The sequence below is a fragment of the Mus caroli genome, unplaced genomic scaffold (genome assembly GCF_978045245.1).
Source record: "Mus caroli unplaced genomic scaffold, Mus_caroli_1 scaffold_8, whole genome shotgun sequence".
Classification (NCBI taxonomy): Eukaryota; Metazoa; Chordata; class Mammalia; order Rodentia; family Muridae; genus Mus; species Mus caroli.
In genome coordinates this window covers 135,810,795-135,829,762 of record NW_028227263.1, presented here as the reverse complement: position 1 = coordinate 135,829,762, position 18,968 = coordinate 135,810,795, and the positions used below count along the sequence as shown (strand labels likewise).

Here is an 18,968-nt window from a genome sequence, read left to right as displayed (position 1 = left end):
ACAATATCAAATCAAGTTTTGATTTCCAATGGTTTTGTACAATGTATATAATATAAGTCTTTTTTCGTTTTGTTTTTTGTTTGTTGTTTGTTTGTTTGTATGTTCGTGGTTATTTGTTTTGTTTTTTGTTTTTGTTTTTGTTTTGTTTTGTTTTGTTTTTTTGCAAAGAGCCTGAGAGGTGTTCCAATTTTTATGTGTGTTGAGAGAGGATTCGAAATTTACCAACATGTAGAAGACCCATCGAATGATAATGGAGCAGCCAATATACTTCCCAGCTTTGTTGTTTTTTGTATTGCCCGCCGCTTTTTGTGTCCCCCTGGTAAGAACACGCTCAGGGCAACCGGAATCTTCTGCAGCACAAACTTTATTGCTTACCCCATCAGGAGCCAGTGGAGAAGAGAGCCAGAGAGAGAGAGATATGGTGGAGCCCCCTCCCTTTTATGGAGGACTGTCCTCCGCCTCGGACGTGTCACTCCCTGATTGGCTGCAGCCCATCAGCCGGAGTTGTCGTCACGGGAAAGGCAGAGCACATGGCGTGGAAAGCTACCCTGGCACATGCGCAGCTTGCTTGTTTACTACTTAGAACACGGGTGTCAGTGCCATCAGCGCCATCTTGTAATGGCGAATATGAAGGCGGCTCCTTACATCTCCCCCTTTTCTTTTATATAAGAGCAATAGGCCACCCATAATAATGAGAGTGGAGATAGAGGTCAAATCCCCAGTGTGTAAAATAGGGGCTTTACACAAAACCTCCTCCCAGGCTCATCACCCAAAGGGGTCTTGGTCCGCTCCCGTGTCGTTTTTCCTGGGGAAAGGACACTTGGACACTCAACCTTCTTGAAAGATGACATGTCTCCCTAGAATAGGCTCATATATGCCACAGAGCCCTTCTACTGCAGTGCTTAGCCGTGCAACTCTCTCGGGCTGCTGAAGCACACTCACTCTATCCCGTGCAATGAGACTAGCCTCGTGGGGTGCAAGAGCTGAGTGGCCAGCGACCTATTGCTTAAGCATAGATAACCATATATCAGGGGAAGCACCATGTTCTAGTGCTGCAAGCGCCTGGGAAATAATCACCATGTCTCTCCTAGTTTGGGCCTTAAGCTTACAGACCAATCAAAGAAGGAACACTAATCCACAGCAAAGAACAGCTCCAAATAATTCCACCCCCACCCATTCTTTACAGAAGGAAAATGTTGAAAAGATAGTCCTTAGGTCAGGGACAGGTCCAAGTGCGTGGGGCAAGTCTCAATTTTCAAAGGGTCTGTTCAAATTTAGCCGTCCAATTCTGTATCTCCCAATACTGCTTTCCCTTTGTTGTTGTCGCACTGGACATCACCAAGACATCAGTATTCCCTTGGTCAGTCTGGATTTTTCGGGTGAGTCTTTCTGGTATCCAAAATGGGTTGTCAACACAAACAGCTCCCCTGGATCTTATCAAAATAGGATCTGGGCCTTTCCATTTGTTATTTAAAACATCTTTCCATTTAACCATCTCTTTGGGCCTATCTGGCTCTGAACAATGTCGTTCAGCCGCGGTATGGCCATGAGAATCAAGATTTAAAAAACTGAGTGTAAAGAGTGCTGTAGACACAGACACTCTTGGTACTCGGGGTAGAGCCTCTTCGACTCCCCCTTTCTGTTTTATTAGATGGAAGTCCAGTCAGGTGGGTCACATCCATCTGACGGCAGAACTGTTGGAATTTTTGAGATGTATAAGCTGGTCCATTATCAGTCTTAAGTAGTTTGGGTTTTCCCCAAGCACTCCATGCCTCAAGGCAATGTTGAATCACATGTGAGGCCTTTTCTCCAGTTAAAGGAGAGGCAAACATGATGCCAGAGCATGTGTCAATGGACACATGGAGATATTGAAGTTTTCCAAAGGAAGAAACATGTGTAACATCCATTTGCCAGACCTGTAGAGGTCGAATACCGCGTGGGTTAATTCCCACATGAGGAACTGGCAAGAACTCACAGCAGCTTTGACATTGAGTAACAATGTCACGGGCTTCTTTTCTCGTCAAGGAGAAACGGCGGCGTAATGTTTCAGCCGTCACATGAAAATTGTTATGAAAATTTCTTGCAGCCTCTATCGGGGATGTTAGGGCAGCAGCCACCACTTTAGTGGCTTTATCTGCCAAATCATTCCCCAGAGCCATGGGGCCAGGTAGGCCTGAATGGGCTCTAACATGAGTAATATAAACAGGAAATCTTCTAGATAACAAAACTAATTGTATCTGCTGAAAAATATTGGCAACTTTACTGGAAGGCTTAATCACTCCAGCCACTTCTAAAAAATTAAGGGGTTCTAAAAAGGTTTTTAAAACTTCTAAAACCACTAAACATTTTACCACTTGAGGTGAATTTTCATTATATTGTTTGGATACTACTTTACCATTAGCCACATAGGCACCTATGCCAGTTTTTGATCCATCAGTATATACCACAACCCCATTTTTAAGTGGGTTTCTTACTGTTATTTGTGGAAACACAACAGATTGATTTTGGGCAAACTGTAAAATTGGATGTTTTGGATAATGGTTATCTATTTGTCCTGAAAAGGAGGTAACTAAAACTGCCCAATCATTGGATGTGGCTGCCAAGGTTTGAACCTGTCAAAAGTCCAATCTCTCTGCTCTGGAGTCAAAGCAGCAGCGTTTGCTCGGGCCTGCGTTTGTGCAGCCTCTTGCCATAGAGCTCTCCATTCCATATATTTGCCCGCATTGGGGAGAGCGGCTTTTGCAATCATTTGCCAGTCGGCAGGAGTTAGTGCCATGCCGGCAAGTCTGTCTAACTGCACCAAAGTAAAATTAGCATTGGCTCCATATTTACGGACCAATTCAGCAAGCTCTTTCATCTGTATATACTCTACTGGAGCGTGGACACACCCACCCTCAGCTCCTTCAAAGACCGGAAATGCCTGTTGTATCTTCCTTTGTGCCTCTCTTGAAATGAACGAGTCCACGCACTGCCTCTCTGCACAGGGCTGACGCACTACGCAGGGCGGGGGCTCCGCATAGGGCGGAGGTGCACTATGACCTTGAAGCCAACTGCCCTGAGGCCAAGCAGCAAGCTGGCCTTTGCCAGCCGCTTTTGGCTTTTTTCTTGACCTAAAAGCTCGAATTTCTCTATCATAACGAGCTGCTCCCTCCTCCAAGTCTGTTTCCTCAGAAGGGCTAATTTTTTCATCTGATTCACAGCTACTAAGAACTGGCTCTTTAAACTCATCTCTTTTCTCCTCTTTCCTTCCAATCTCTCCCCAGGTATTCTTCCCTGACATTAACTTTTCTTTTTTCCTTTGTTTTTTCTCCTCTTTCCTTCTAATCTCTCCCCAGGTATTCTTCCCTGACATTAACTTTTCCTCGGGTTCAAGACCCGTGGAAAGGCCTGTATACTTATTTCGCGCGCCATGCTTTCTCTTTTTTCCTGCTCTCTCTCCCCGCTTTACTTCTGATAGACTGTCTTGAATTTTGTCCAGAATTCTCCACCCTGTCTTAACTGCTTGTTGACATATGAAAAGAAATAAAAGGGCTTTTAACACTAGAGAAAGTTCAAGACCAGACATACCTTGTAAAGCTGTAACGAACGTGCATCCGTTCCCCAGCTGAAGAGTTCTGAATCTAGGTCGGATCCTTCTCAACAGTCTGTTTCCGGGAACACTTCATTACCACAGTTCCCCAGTTGTAGAGTTCTGAACCCACACCGGATCCTTCTCAACAGTCTGTTTCCGGGAACACTTCATTAACCGCTCCTTCTCCGTGATGCAGTAGCTCCCAGGTTTCGGCACCATTTATTGCCCGCCGCTTTTTGTGTCCCCCTGGTAAGAACACGCTCAGGGCAACCGGAATCTTCTGCAGCACAAACTTTATTGCTTACCCCATCAGGAGCCAGTGGAGAAGAGAGCCAGAGAGAGAGCCAGAGAGAGAGAGATATGGCGGAGCCCCCTCCCTTTTATGGAGGACTGTCCTCCGCCTCGGACGTGTCACTCCCTGATTGGCTGCAGCCCATCAGCCGGAGTTGTCGTCACGGGAAAGGCAGAGCACATGGCGTGGAAAGCTACCCCGGCACATGCGCAGCTTGCTTGTTTACTACTTAGAACACGGGTGTCAGTGCCATCAGCGCCATCTTGTAATGGCGAATATGAAGGCGGCTCCTTACATTTTTGTTTTTTTGTTTTTCCTGGCAAATGATGGTGGTAACTGCTGCTAAATGTTCATAACAACCCATAAGGGCTTGCAACAACTATAAATAGTGTAGTGTAGAAATTATGGCCAAGAAGTTTTCTGATACTTGTGCAGGGGGAAGCAGGTGTGATTTGACAAGGGTTCCCAGAAGCACAAGTTCATGGGCAGCCATATTTACCTGCTTCTTTGCAGTAAGAGTTTAGGAAATTCAAGGCATCTATGAAATCACCCATTCATGGCAAATGCTGTGACAGAATGAAAGCCAAAAAAGGGCATTTTTATTAACATCTTCTTCGATAGATCCTTTGCACATGACATGGTCAAGAGAAGACTCTAATGGCTATAATCTGAGAGTATAATAGCCAAGCAGCATATGTTCAGTTCCTGTAGACTGCTAATTAACCAGATGACAAATTGCCTCCTCTCATTTATGTTAACCTTAGAAAGACAAGGTGCTATATCTACTTATAATTCTGAGTTGAACTTTAAGGTAATGAATGAGTAAAACCTGGATACCACCCAAAACATGTCATTGAAAAACTTGACATAAGACTACATTTTTATTTGTGATGCAGACCATTTAAGCCTGGACAAAATGGAAGAAGGTTTCATACGGACAAAGGGCACAAAAGATGGAAAACACAGAGAAATGAAGAGATTGATGTTTACCGGTCACCAGTTATAACATAAAATGCAATGCAGCCTCATAAGATAGTAGAGAGATTATAAAAAGATGGAAAGGTAGAAACCAGGGTGAGGATATTCTGGGTGGTTCTGGACTCACGAGAGTTTCTACTAGAACCATAAGAGCTACAGATGTGTGAATGCTCTGATTGTGTCAGAGCAGAAGGACAATCATGAACCCTCTGGAATAGGATATCAGGACAGAAAATAAGACTTCAGGGCATACTACCAATGCTACATAGAGAAACTCACTAATTTCATTGTGCCCTACAATAGAACAGTATCCAAAATCTTGTTCTCTTGTCACATTTTTGCTTTTCCAATTGTTAAGTGTGTTGAGAGAGGATATGAAATTTATCAACATGTAGAAGACCCATAGAATGATAATGGGGCAGCCAATATATTTCCCAGCTTTGTCGTTTTGATTCTTCCAACAGGATTCCCTGGGACTGATTGTCATGGTCTGGAAAACACTCAAAAAGCAGCTGGTGCCAACGGATATACTCCTCCTAAAACCATGAATGTATAATAGGAGCTTGCATACAAAAGCATTCAAGAACTGCTTCCTCCCAAAAGTTGACATTGTGTGTGGGACTCCGGAAGAGAGAATAATCACAGCATTGGCTGCATGAGAATTATGTGCATTATTATGTACATGAGAATCAAATCTGTGGGTTTTATCATGCATTGTCTGTAGTAAAGGATTAGATAGAAGAAATAAGAGAGACATTTCCCAGAATTCCAATTGTAGTTTCTGGTAAACAAATGATTCTGATGGCCAGATTCAAAAAGTCCATTGTGTGATTCTATACAAATTCCTTGAGAATATGGCCATGGCTATTTTTCTGGTCTAATTTTTTTTATGAATAAAAACAAATACTTGTAGCTTGTGAAGAAAGACAGAACCCTTATTTCATGCAACTATTGAAAAGGCGAATTCAAGGCCCTCCTACAGCACATAAAAAGAGCTCTTTGAAAAATTTTTGATAGGAGTAGTTAATTTCCATTCATGTTCTGGCTTAATATTTTTGCATAGGAATTTTAATCCAGCAACATGGATACTCGGGTAGGAGATCACATCAAAAAAACCATCTGGGTCTGTGTGATCCAGCTGGAATGGCACACCTTTAATTCCTCTGACTGGAATACAAACATGCCCTGAGAATATATCTTTAATCTCAAACACTATAGGTCAAGTTAATTTGTATAAGGAAGCAGCCATGTTCTAAAGTGACATCAAGTTCGGAGATAGACAAAGTGTTTAACCAGTGAAAGATTTGACAGAGTAAGTAAGAGATAAGATGCACTGAATGTGCATGAGAATGGCACAGGAAAGTGAGAATTTTAGGGAGAAGGGCAAACACATGCACAAATGTTTTAGAGAGGGAGAGATCTTTCACTAGGACAGTTTCACAGAGACAGGTGTAGGCCAAGACAGAATGTTACAGAGAATAAGAAAGAGTCAGAAGATTAGAAGAGATTGCCAAAGTTAGTATGAGTTCAGGCAGAACAACTCAGTGAGAAGGCATGAGGAGTCAGACTGAGTCAGATTTGAGAGAAGTTGGGACCAGAATAGTTGAGTTGAAGCATTCTGTCAGAGTTCAGAATGAGCTAGATAGGGTGAGTTTATTCAGCTGCAAGTCTATGAGATGACAGTTATCTGACAAACAAAAATAACATTTATATACCACAGCATGATACTGAAGGAAAAAAGCCATGAAGTTTCATAGAAAATGCAATATTCAAGAAAATGTAATGTTGGCCTGTGAAAACAGTAACAAAGTGGCATGGCATATAAACAAAAACAATTCCAGTACATATTTATATTTTCTAGTTATGATGTAAAACAGAACAAATTCAACAATAACAAAAATCTTAATTTTATAGATTATTAATATATAAATTTTTAAAATTAAGACATAAGGAATGGGAAAGTTAATATAATACTCAGAATATATCTATGGTCTCATGACAGGGCAAAGCTAATTTATCTTGTGTCAGTCAGAGCCATCTTTGGTTTAATCTGAAGCTGACACTTTCCCACCTCCATCCCTTCTTTTATCTCCCTTCATGAAAAGTTCCATGAAACAGTACCCAAATATGTTCTAGAAACGGAGTCAAATTGAAATCTGTTCAACTTCTTCTTGCCTTACCTTACTTCCCCCGGTATCTGTCAAACAGCATGTGGGTCTTCTGTTTTTGTTTTTGTTTTTACACAATATGTTTACTGATTTTTATTTAATTTCACATCATGAACCCGTATTACGCTCACTTCTCAATTCTCCCAGTCCTCACAGTGCCACTATCCTGTGCTGTCTTTCTCTGAGCAGGCAAGCAATAGAGTCAGCTCTATCAGTGCTCCATGGTTGGGGACAGAAACTGTAGTTTAAGATGAGACATATTTAGCATTAACTTATTTTTATGTGAGCATAATGCCTATGCTTGTCTCACTGTTGTCAGGGTAGGAAACCCCATAGCCAATCAGGTAAGACCTTTGTGCTTGAGGCCTATTGACTGAGCAGTGTGAAGGATGTAGATTCATTTTCAGCTGCATTCATCTGTGCTTGGTGATCTTACATTCCAGTGTCCTGAGTTCAGTTTTTAAATGCATCTGCTGATAAGACATATATTTTTTTTCCTAGTTGTAACAGAAATATGGTGGGCTTTCCAAGTTCCTTTTCTTCTAATGTGCCATCCTTCATGGAACTTTTAGACTACTAGGAGCTCCAAATTGCTATACTGTCTGCTACCATCCCTTCTCTTGCTTCTTTGCCTTTAAATCTCCCCATGAAAGGCTTTCTAGGCAGCTCTGCTCAGTCTGTATATTGCCCTCTGTAAGTATATTATTTCATTTGATATTGGATATTAATTTCAAAAATGGACATTATTAATGCCTGGGTAAAGTATTAATGCCTAAATGAAATGTTATGGCCTAGGTAAAATGTTAAGGCCTAAGAGCCTCTTTTCTGGTTACCTTGGCATAATCAGGAAACTTTCTCATATGTTTTTGCTGTTACTAGGAAACTTTCCAATGTCAAGATTGATTACATATTCTGTTATATTCTGTGTCCTTGAGAACCCGTTATACTAGATTTCAGTACAACTGTTTTGGGTAGTTATCTACAATATGCTCAGAACCAAACCAACCACCCAACAGTTCTTCCTTCACCTATGTATATGGTTTTATGGTATTTTCCTTTTTAAACTGTTCCTGTGATGGATGCTAACATAAGAGAAACACCAGAACCAATTTATGTAACTATTTTGTTTCTTCCATTTTGGGTAGTGGTCAAATAAGGTATAAGTTCCCCAAACTGTCATGGTAACTAATATCCTTCTTGGCAGGAAAAGACATGTAAGTGGGAAACTAACATCCTGGTTGGCAAGTTAAGAGATGAACATTAGACAAGTCCCATCCTGGTAGACAAATTAAGACATGAGTATTAGATTAGGCAAGTCCTCTGGCATAGTTGAATCCTGCAACCAATGCAAACAGGATACATGTACAACCAAGGCATGTTCCATAGGAAATTCCCTATGCCTAAATCCTGATTGGTGCAATAACTTGGTATAGATGTTTGTGGATTTTGTTCTTAAATAGCTTGTGAAAAAAAATCTTAGCTCAAATTCATGGTTCAGCTCAAGAACCTGGACCATGGCCCAGGTTGAATAGACCTGGGGTGTAAAATCAATAAATTATCCCTGCTGACTGAGATCAGTATTTGTGTACTTTGTGAGGTGATTTCTGGACCCCAAGAGATATCATCACTTGATACTGGATAATGAATTGAGGCCTTTTTTTTCTGAGTAAGACTATATTCTCATCAATCCTTCCTTGCTGTAACTCTAACCCTTCCATTAAAACATCTCTTTGAAAAAATAACTTCATTAGAGAAAAGTAACAGCTGACTAAAATTCAGAAATCAAGTGATTACTTTGGGGCCGAGATCCTGATGCCCTCTTTACAATACAAGTCATGCACATAAGACTCAAGGAACATCTTGTTAGAGGGGACAAAAAAAAATTAAAAGCCCAGGGAACAGATATTTTCTGTGTGATTCCATCTTCTAGAAATATGAGGGAAATTATTCCCTTAAACTTGAAATATGGCTCCTTAAACAAACCTAAAAAAGTATACCAACAGACCTGCTAACTTTAAAGGGAGAAATCTTGCTGGGACCCTGAAATCCCAATTTTAAGAATAATCATAATCACACAAATGACTTTACTTTTTGTATCATCTAGTAACACCAACACGTCCTGAATGGCGGCCTATAATTAGTTAATTGTCACACAAAAAATAAATTGTATGTATCAGTTATAGTCTTGGGAAGTCCTTTGATCTCATGGCTCAGGTTTATGCATGGGGAGAACAGGAAGAAGCACATTTCAGAGTTCTGTGGAATCAATTACTATGGAGAAATGCAGTAATACAACCAAGAGTGACAAAGTAAGCTGTCTCTATTCGAGCCACAGGGTTCAGGAGTGCTATGATGCTAAAATTGCCCAAATATTGCAAGTAAAACTTTTCAAAGTTTGCTGAATAACAGGTGATTGAAGAAAACCAAGTTTACAAAAGTGCAAACAGTCAAAAATCATTATTCGGCAAAGAAAAACATGACACTGAATGCAAGCAAAAGCAGCTAAGTCAATGTACTCAAAGGCAAGATACTGATGAGCAAAATATTCTAAGATTGACAGGCCGTCTCAAACACCAGTTCCTACAGTGATGGATCCATAGGTTCTGAATTATAACAATTTTACAAATCAGCACATGCTATTTGTCCCTTCTCTAAATCAGATAGGTTTATGAGGTTTCTCTCATAAAGGTTTCTATAACATGAAGCAAAACAAACAATAAGATACAATTTAAAAATTAAAATTGTCTCTTGAAAATCTTTCTGTAGGAAATATTAGTGAGTGGTACAAAATGCATTCCAAATTGGTTGTTTTCCCTCTAGCCTTCTGGCAAGTTACTCACAAGCATTTTCCTAACTATTGAATTTAGATCATTTTTTAAAATGAGATTTCCAAATACCAGTGCTGAGGAAGAAAATAATGCATCCACACAATCATAGTAACTAATTAAAACATCCATATTCACACTAGTCACTGATGTACTTATAAATTTATAAATGCCCTTCACAAGTAAGGCGTGGTCTAACCTCTGAAATGTGGTCTAACTAACCTCTTCAACAATGTAGCAGGGATCTGTTTTTGTTTACTTAGTTAGAGGGAATTTTTGAGAATTTTTTTTAGTACTGTTTTTACTCTATTTACTGTTACAAATTGAATTTTACTTGTGAAATTCCCTTGAAGTGTATGGTAATGACTTTTGCTTCATTAATAAAAAACATACATGTCACAAACAAAAGGAAGGAAAGGAGTGAAGGAAAGAAGGAGTGAAGGAAGAAAGGAAATGAGGTTGTTTTTAGGTTTGTTGTTAAATGGCAACTGATGTCTATACATAACCCTCATAGAATCACAATTTGAGGCCATCATGTCATCAAATATATTCCAATATTTCTGAACTCTGATGCTGACTAAGGTGTGAATTCACTGAAATTCAGTCAGAACAAAAGAAGATGTTCCTAATTTAGGTTTTTTGATGCTCTATCAAATGGTCATACATGTAGTAAGTATGCCATTATTGGTAAAGAGGTGTCAAATGAAAAACCAACATCCCTCAAAGCTTTTAATGCTCTACATACTTGGAGCTGTATTTACAGAGAGGCCAAGTACATATTCCAGAGTGATGATGCTAGTGGTCAGCCGTATCCCGGGAGACCTGTGAATGTGCAAAAAATTGTAATTATTGCCAAGATGCTTCAACTTAAGTGATGCTATGACATTTGATCCTCCTTGAATGACAATGATTAAGAACTATCCAGCCGAGCGTGGTGGCGCACGCCTTTAATCCCAGCACTCGGGAGGCAGAGGCAGGTGGATTTCTGAGTTCGAGGCCAGCCTGGTCTACAAAGTGAGTTCCAGGACAGCCAGGGCTGTACAGAGAAACCCTGTCTCGAAAAACCAAAAAAAAAAAAAAAAAAAAAGAAGAACTATCTGTACCATGTGTTTATGATTTGAGTGTTTGGGTATTCACATACATTCAGTGTAGTAAGGTAAGAAGAAATGTTAAAGAAAAGAAACAGTGACTGACATCTACCACAGGGCACCATCTTTCTTGTGTTTAGATTTGAGAGGTCATTCTGATCTATTCTGGAAATGGCCATGTCTTCACAGCCACTGAATTTTGCACATGAAGAAGCAGTGTGTTTGAAGTAGTCATGTCTATTGAAACCCACTATTTTCCTTGCAAATATTCACTTTATTTTATTTTCTGAAGAGTTAAATATGTATTGGCAAATATAATTTTAAAGGAGATTGGCTTAATTTTATTTTATATTTATAAAACAAACTGTATCATTCAAACTCTACACTACAACCTTTTTATCTAATCTTGTCTCATGTTGTGGTTCAACACAGTGCCTAATGATCAATACCAGTGCTGATACCCCACTGATTTTATGCCTTTCTTCACAGGGAACACAAATCTTGTCCCCTTCAGTGAACTAGAGAACAGAAGCTCTTCCTTCTCATGAGATTAGTTACCTCAACCACGCCTGAGTGTCTTCTTTTACCTTTAAGTCCTCTATATTAATAGAAATATCAGTCAGGAACAACAAGTTTGTAGTAACTAAAAAGAGGCAGTTAGTCAGGGACTTATTAATTTGCTATTGATTATTATGTACACCCGTTATCTCAAGAGAAAGTCGCAAGTTGCTTCTAATTTCTCTGCTTCCAAAGTTCTCATCCAAATTTCAGGGACCTCATGAGTCAGTTTTTGAAAGGCACTTTCATTCCTTGTTCTAAAGACCCCCCCAGATATAGACAGTTCTGGTACAGAGTATTCCCTAATTTTCATAGACTCCTGTTTGGAGCCATGATTAAGAGCCTGTCTCCATACTTAGTCTTAGATATTTCTCTTTCTACAAGTTAGAGTTTATGGTTGTTTTAGACTTCTGTATTCTTTCTTCTTGAATCCTGTATCTTATAAGGAATGGCAGATATACTTATTTTATTTTTATTTTATAAATGGTAATCAGTGATAACCATTATGAATCACTAGTATCCAGTCTGACACCTTCTTTGATTTTCAGAATTGTCTGATGTTGAAAGTAAATGTATTTCCAATGTCAAGACAAGAGTTGAGGAACACAAAGGGTTAGTGACTGTTTAAACCCAAAAGTTCTTTGTGTTAAAGAACATATGGATAATGTGGTTCAAATAGAGTCATGTAAGACCCTGATCACAAAGCCATGAGATACATTTTCAAACCCACTCCAGTCTTAAATGCACTTTGCATCCCCCACTTGACAATCTGTTCACTTTGTATTATGGTATGATTTTGGTTATAAAAATTTTCATTAGATGGTTCAGTAGTAAGCAATATAACACTTTCTGTTGTTGGAGAGGATCACAAGAAGGCTCAAAACTGCAGGTCTACCCTTTATTTCTAAAGGCTCTGACATACTCTTCTGTCCTCTGCAGGCACAGCATTTTCATATGGATCACATAAATACATTCAGGCTTCAGCCAAAACATAAATAGATTAAAATGATAAATTTTTTAAAAAATAAATTCTCATTTGAAATAAAGGGTTATTTCCTAGGTAAATGCAATTACCAATGAAGCGTCTGAGATTTTACTAAAATGTAGTATTCTAAATATTGAATATCATGACACAAAACTATGCTACTCCAAGTTTCATTTTTACAAGCACAAGATACACCTGATGTTTATAATACCACAGGAAATATGCAGCATTTCCATTGCCAGGGTAAAGTCTATACTGGTAATTACATATAAATTGGTGATGCTCTTACTCTGTAAAATATGCAACATGAAATAATAATGTATGCTGAAATAGCCTGAGAAGAAAAAAGTTACTTATATATTCACTTAACATTCTGCACATATTTAGGGATTTTTATGTTGATGAACATATCATAATAAAACTTATAATACATTCAAATAAATTAGATACATGTAAAATCTATAAAAAGTAATCAGAAAATTGTGAATACTTTAGCATTGTACAGATTGAAAAAAGAACTACATGTGATACAAGTGTAGATCAGGTGTAGAGCCCTGCCCTGGCCAGCACAAAGGCCCCTGTTTCATTAGCATCAGCCATAAAAAGCGAGGGGCAGCAAGGCATTAGTTAGTACTTAACAGCAGGCTATGGTTAAACCAGCAGAGATGACTCAAGACATATTTGGTCCTGGTTGTGGCTGTCATCACTGAAACTCATACTGTAATTTCCCTTTTATGTTGCCTTCCCAACTACAATAGGGGAATTTCAAGCCAGTCATTTTACCACTGGTCATTAAGTACATCATCAGGTATTGCATCCTTTAACTCATAAATGTAGGGTTACATAAGAATATTTTTCACTCCAAAAAAGAGATTCAAATCCTATATTTTCCAGGGCTGTGTACCTCCTATATTTTCATTCAAATATTTACTATAGATGTGGACTATGGTAATTTCATAGTGAAAAGTTAGGCTACATGTTATGTTACATAACATAAATTATCAAATTGACTAATTACCACAGTTCTTTTTCACCTTCACAGATGGACTTTTTCTTCAAGATAAGCCCAATCACCCTCAGTCAAGGACTTAAATTATTGGAAGTAGCAGCAGGTACACAAAGTTAGGTGTACCTGTATTTTTTTGCTAACATATTACCTTTGTAATTATTCTTCTGCCTTCTCTGTCTGTTTCACAGATCTGTTTCTACCCCAGCTTCCCATTACTACACAGGAGCACCTAAGAAGATCTCTTCCTTGTGGGCATTCAGCTCACACTGAAATACAACCAACTCACCTAGATCCTTACCAGTTCAGAATGATCAGGCCACTGGGCAGATCCAGGCTCATTAAGGCAGTGCAGTAAGAGTCGGCTCAAGCCTGCTATATAGGTTTGTGACTGTGTGACCTCGTCTCCCTCTAGAACTACAATTTTCATTTTAACTGCAGTGTAATTGCAGGGCTGGGTTTGGGAGACAAAATTATGTATGACACATTTCACAGTTTCTAATTTTAAAACACAGTTATGAGTTTCTGGTGAATATCTCCAAAGGGACAATATGTTTTGAAGAGGTGTTAAGTTTTTAATGATCCCTGAAGATAGACCAGGTATCATATGGAAGGTGCTAGAAACTTTGGGGTCAGATTCATGAGAAATTTACAGAAAACTCTCTCTCTCTCTCTCTCTCTCTCTCTCTCTCTCTCTCTCTCTCTCTCTCTCTCTCTCTCTCTCTCTCTCCCACTTTCCCTCTCATTGCCTTCAGATTTCTTCAGACAAAATTTAATTTCACTCTTAAAAAACATTTAGAATATTTATTACTTAAATGTGTATTATATAAATGTATATATATATTTTAGCTAAGTCCACTCTGCATGTTCACTTACCAAGTCCTTTTTTATTCCCCCACAACTCTTCTCTCCAATTTTCATATGTTTCTTAAAATAAAAACGCCACAGTTTACTTAGCATGGTAATATGTGAGTACTGCACAGCATCTCCATATTTAGTTAGACTCTGAACTTTTGAATTCTTCTTTTTTATTAATTAGGTATTTTCTTTATTTACATTTCCAATGCTACCCCATAAGTCCCATCTCCTGGGCATATATCCAGAAGATATTCCAACCAGCAAGAAGAACACATGCTCAACTATGTTCATAGCAGCCTTATTTGTAATAGCCAGAAGCTGGAAAGAACCCAGATGCCCCTCAACAGAGGAATGGATACAGAAAATGTGATACATTTACACAATGGAGTACTACTCAGCTATTAAAAAGAATGAATTTATGAAATCCCTAGGCAAAAGGATGGACATGGAGGGCATCATCCTGAGTGAGGTAACCCAATCACAAAAGAACTCACATGATATGTACTCACTGATAAGTGGATATTAGCCCAGAAACTTAGAACACCCAAGATACAAGATACAATTAGCAAAACACATGAAACTAAAAAAGAACGAAAATGAAAGTGTGGACACTTTGCTTCTTAGAATTGGGAACTTTTGAATTCTTAAAGAAATCTTTTTCCGTAATTGGATATTTTCTTTATTTACATTTCACATATTATCCCCTTTCTAGGTCCCCTCCCCCATGGAAATCCCCTAACCCATCCTCCCTCCCCCGCTTCTACAGGGATGTTCCCTCATCCAACATTCACTCCCACCTCCGAACCCTGGCATTCCCCCTACACTGGGGCATGGAGCCTTCACAGGAACCAGGGCCTCTCTACCAGTAATTCTTGACAAGGCCATCCTCTGCTACATATCTAGTTGGAGCCATGGGTCCATCCATGTGTACTCTTTGGTTGGTGGTTTAGTGCCTGTGAACTATGGGGTGGACATCTGGTTGGTTGATATTGTTGTTCTTCCTATGGATTTACAAACCCCTTCAGTTCCTTTAGTTTTTTCCCTAGTTCCTCCATTGGGGACACCATTGTGAGCCTCTGCCTCTGTACTGGTCGGGCTCTGGCAGAGCCTCTCAGGATACAGCTATATTAGGCTCCTGACAGCATGCACTTCTTGGCATCTACAATAGTGTTTGCATTTTGTGACTATATATGGGATGGATCCTGAGGTGGGGCAGTCTCTGGATGGCCTGTCCTTCAGTCTCTGTTCTGCACTTTGTCTCCTTACTTTCTCCCATGAGTATATAAGCATCCACACTTTGGTTTTTCCTTCTTCTTCTCTCTCCCTCTCTTTTATTTTTTTTTATGCTGTTCTTTTTTTTTGTAGAACGTGATTTTAATATTTTCAACTGTTAATATTCAATGAACAGAATAATTATTTTAAAATATATTTCATTGCTACTTCTTTCTTTTCATTTCTGATTTTACTAATTTGGATACTGTCTCTGTGCCCTCTGGTTAGTTTGGTTAGTCTGGTTATGTTTGTTTGTTTGTTTTGTTTTTAATTTATTTTTTCATTTCATTTTTTTTTTCCTAGATAATTTCTTCATTTACATTTCAAATGCTATCCCAAAAGTCTCTTATACCCTCCCCCTGCCCTGCTCCCCAACCCACCTACTCCTGCTTCCTGGTCCTGGCATTCCCCTGTAGTGGGCATATGATCTTCACAAGACCAAGGGCCTCTCCTCCCATTGATGGCCAACTAGCCCATGCTCTGCTACATATGCAACTAGAGACACAGTTCGGGGGGGGGGGGTGGTACTGGTTAGTTCATATTGCTGACCCTTCCATAGTGTTGCCGACCCCTTTAGCTCCTTGGGTATTTTCTCTAGCTCCTTCTTTCCCATAAACAACCACAAAACCCAGACACTATTGCATATGCCAGCAAGATTTTGCTGATAGGATTCTGATATAGCTATCTCTTGTGAGGCTATGTCAGTGCCTGGCAAATACAGAAGTGGATGCTCACAGTCATCTATTAGATGGTTTGTCTGGTGTATCTATCTTTTGCTATATCTTTTTTTTTTTTCGAGACAGGGTTTCTCTGTATAGCCCTGGCTGTCCTGGAACTCACTTTGTAGACCAGGCTGGCCTCGAACTCAGAAATCCACCTGCCTCTGCCTCCCGAGTGCTGGGAATAAAGGCTTGCACCACCACGCCTGGCTTTATTGCTATATCTTATTGGAGCCTCTCCTTCCTGTGATTTTGGTTTTGTCAGAACTCCTCTGAGTTCAGCTGTCTCTGTGATCCTGTGATTCTGGGATCCTGTCATCCAGAGATCCTGGGTATGTCAGAGCTCTTGGGAGTCAAGCTGCCTCTGGGACCCTGAGATCCTGGTGTTTTCAAAGAAATCTAAGAGATCTGACCAATGGCTCTTCAGCCAGTAGTGAGCCATCCTGACAGCCTCTAATCTTTTAGGAATTAGTTCAGCTTTAACTTTTGCAGATTTTGTGCATATTGCCATAAGGAGAGAATTTACACATACATGTATCCTGTTCATTTGTACAAAAAAAAAAAACCAGTTTCCCTGGAATCATCTACCACCTCTGGTTCTTATACACTTTCTGTCTCCTATTCCATGATGATTTCTGAGTCACTGGAGGAAAAGGTATGATATAGATGCCCCATTTTGGATGGACCATCCAGCATCTCTTATTCTTAGCATTGTGAACAATAGTGAGTCTTTGTGTTAATCACCATACACTGAAAATGAAGCTTCTTTGAAAGGGTTTAAGAGATAGTCTAACTCCTTAGTATAAAGATAGGAGCTTAGGGGTAAGTTGGTTTTTTGTTTGTTTGTTTGTTTTGTTGTTTTTTATGTCTATCTAGTAGAATAGTAATAACTTCTTCCCCTAGGTTTTTGTACTTTTCAGCTAAATATTTTTGTTCTTACATTGGTACCAGGTATGGGTTCCATCTTTTGCATTGGTTCTTGGTTCTTCAATTCAATCATAAACTGGTTGTTTATTCCCATGATTTTCATGATACTATTTCACTTGGCATTTTTATGTTATGACTCCCAGGGTCCACACCTGGGTAAGATTTATGATTGCTTCCACAACTGTGGAAACTATCCAGTAGGGATGAACCGCCATTGTAACCACCACTTTATTTCTCTATGCTCAACTATATGGTATCTTCAGGGCTAGTGTCCTCGTTTGAGTTTCCACGGCTCTAAAGAGACATCATGACCAAAGCTACTCTTTAAAAGGCAGACATTTAATTGGGACTAGTTACCAGTTTCAGAAGGTTAGTTGAATATTATCATGGTGGGTTGCATGGCAGCATACTGCCAGATATGGTGCTATAATTGTCAAGAGTTCTATACCCTGATTCAAATGCGGTCAAGAGATTGGCTTTCTACAGTGAGCAGAGTTTGATCATAGGAGGCCTCAAAGCCTACACCCATCTTCACACACTTCTACGAACAACACTACACCTACTCCAATACGGCAATACCTCTTAATATTGCACTTTCTATATAAAAAGCATTCAAACACATGAATGTGTGAGAGACAAAAATACAGTCTTATACTCTAGAGATTATTGACCCTTAAACATTACCAGCTAATGACTTTGCTTTTACTTTCTCCAAATCACTTCCTTTAAAAATGCTTGGTAACTTCTTTGTGAATTTAACATTAGTCTCCCAAATCCCAGTCATTTCCTTATCCCTTCATATCTGAGCTCTGTCTTGCAACACCCTCCCAAAAGAAAACAGACAAACAAACAAACAAACAAACATTTCTATGTGAAGGTATGATGTGTCAAGGTCTGTCACAGAGTATACATTTTTGCACAAACAGCTTTATTTTGCACATGTTCGTTGAAATTAGTTGGTGTGGTTAGAGACTTCTGGTTTTTGCTACACTATCAGTACTGGATCTCCCTGGGATTCTTCTTAGATATCCTGTTGTTGCTCTGTGTTTCAGAGATTCTGTAGCTAAGATTATTGAGAACCAAACACTTAATACATTCTAGCATTTCGTAGGTGGGTAGTTGTTGACAATTAGGCTGCATCATCAGCTTGATAGGCTTAAGATTCAATAAAATGTAATATCATATAATGCCATGTAAAATAATGTAATAGATGTATCAGTTGTTATATATTAGATTATTTTACAACAGTATAGGATCTGTCCACCTACCAAGGTTTTCAGAACACTGGACAGAATGAGGAACCAGAAAGTACTCATTGCCTTTGAATGGATACATCAGAAGTTCCAGACTGGCATGAAAATGCTGAAGGATTTTTGGTGAGGTGCTTGTCTCCAACAACTGAAGAACTGTTCATTAATGAATGTTTTGGTTTATGAAGGTATCAGGACATCTACAAGGGCAGTAAGTAAACAAACAATATACATACATGCATATAATGTCAGATATAAGAAATTCTGAAACAAATATTTTAGCCAAAAATAAAATACTGTTCTCTTCAATTCTTGAGAAAATAGAATTCTGATCAAAACATCCCTTTACACACCTATATTACATGGGGGCATTGCCTACATTTTCTTCTAAAAGTCCTAGTGTCTTAGATTTCATGTTTCAGGTTTGTATCATTGATATATCTGGATTTTGTTTTTGTGCAAAGTGAAATA

The 18,968-nt window shown here is 39.1% G+C and overlaps 1 long non-coding RNA gene and 2 pseudogenes across 1 annotated transcript in view; 1 reads left to right on the top strand and 2 right to left on the bottom strand.

Moving 5' to 3' along the window:
* LOC147003660 (uncharacterized) overlaps nt 1–13,808 on the bottom strand; it is a 44,787-nt gene extending 30,979 nt beyond the window's left edge. The window contains exons 1-2 of the long non-coding RNA XR_015047768.1: nt 13,761–13,808; nt 10,611–10,656 (exon numbers count right to left, since the gene is read on the bottom strand). This is a non-coding gene — a long non-coding RNA (uncharacterized LOC147003660). The remainder of the gene's footprint in view (nt 1–10,610; nt 10,657–13,760) is intronic.
* The window catches only part of LOC147003659 (NACHT, LRR and PYD domains-containing protein 4B-like), a 217,786-nt pseudogene that overhangs the window by 159,208 nt on the left and 39,610 nt on the right, over nt 1–18,968 (top strand).
* On the bottom strand, nt 4,694–5,665 carry LOC147003661 (vomeronasal type-1 receptor 4-like; annotated as a pseudogene).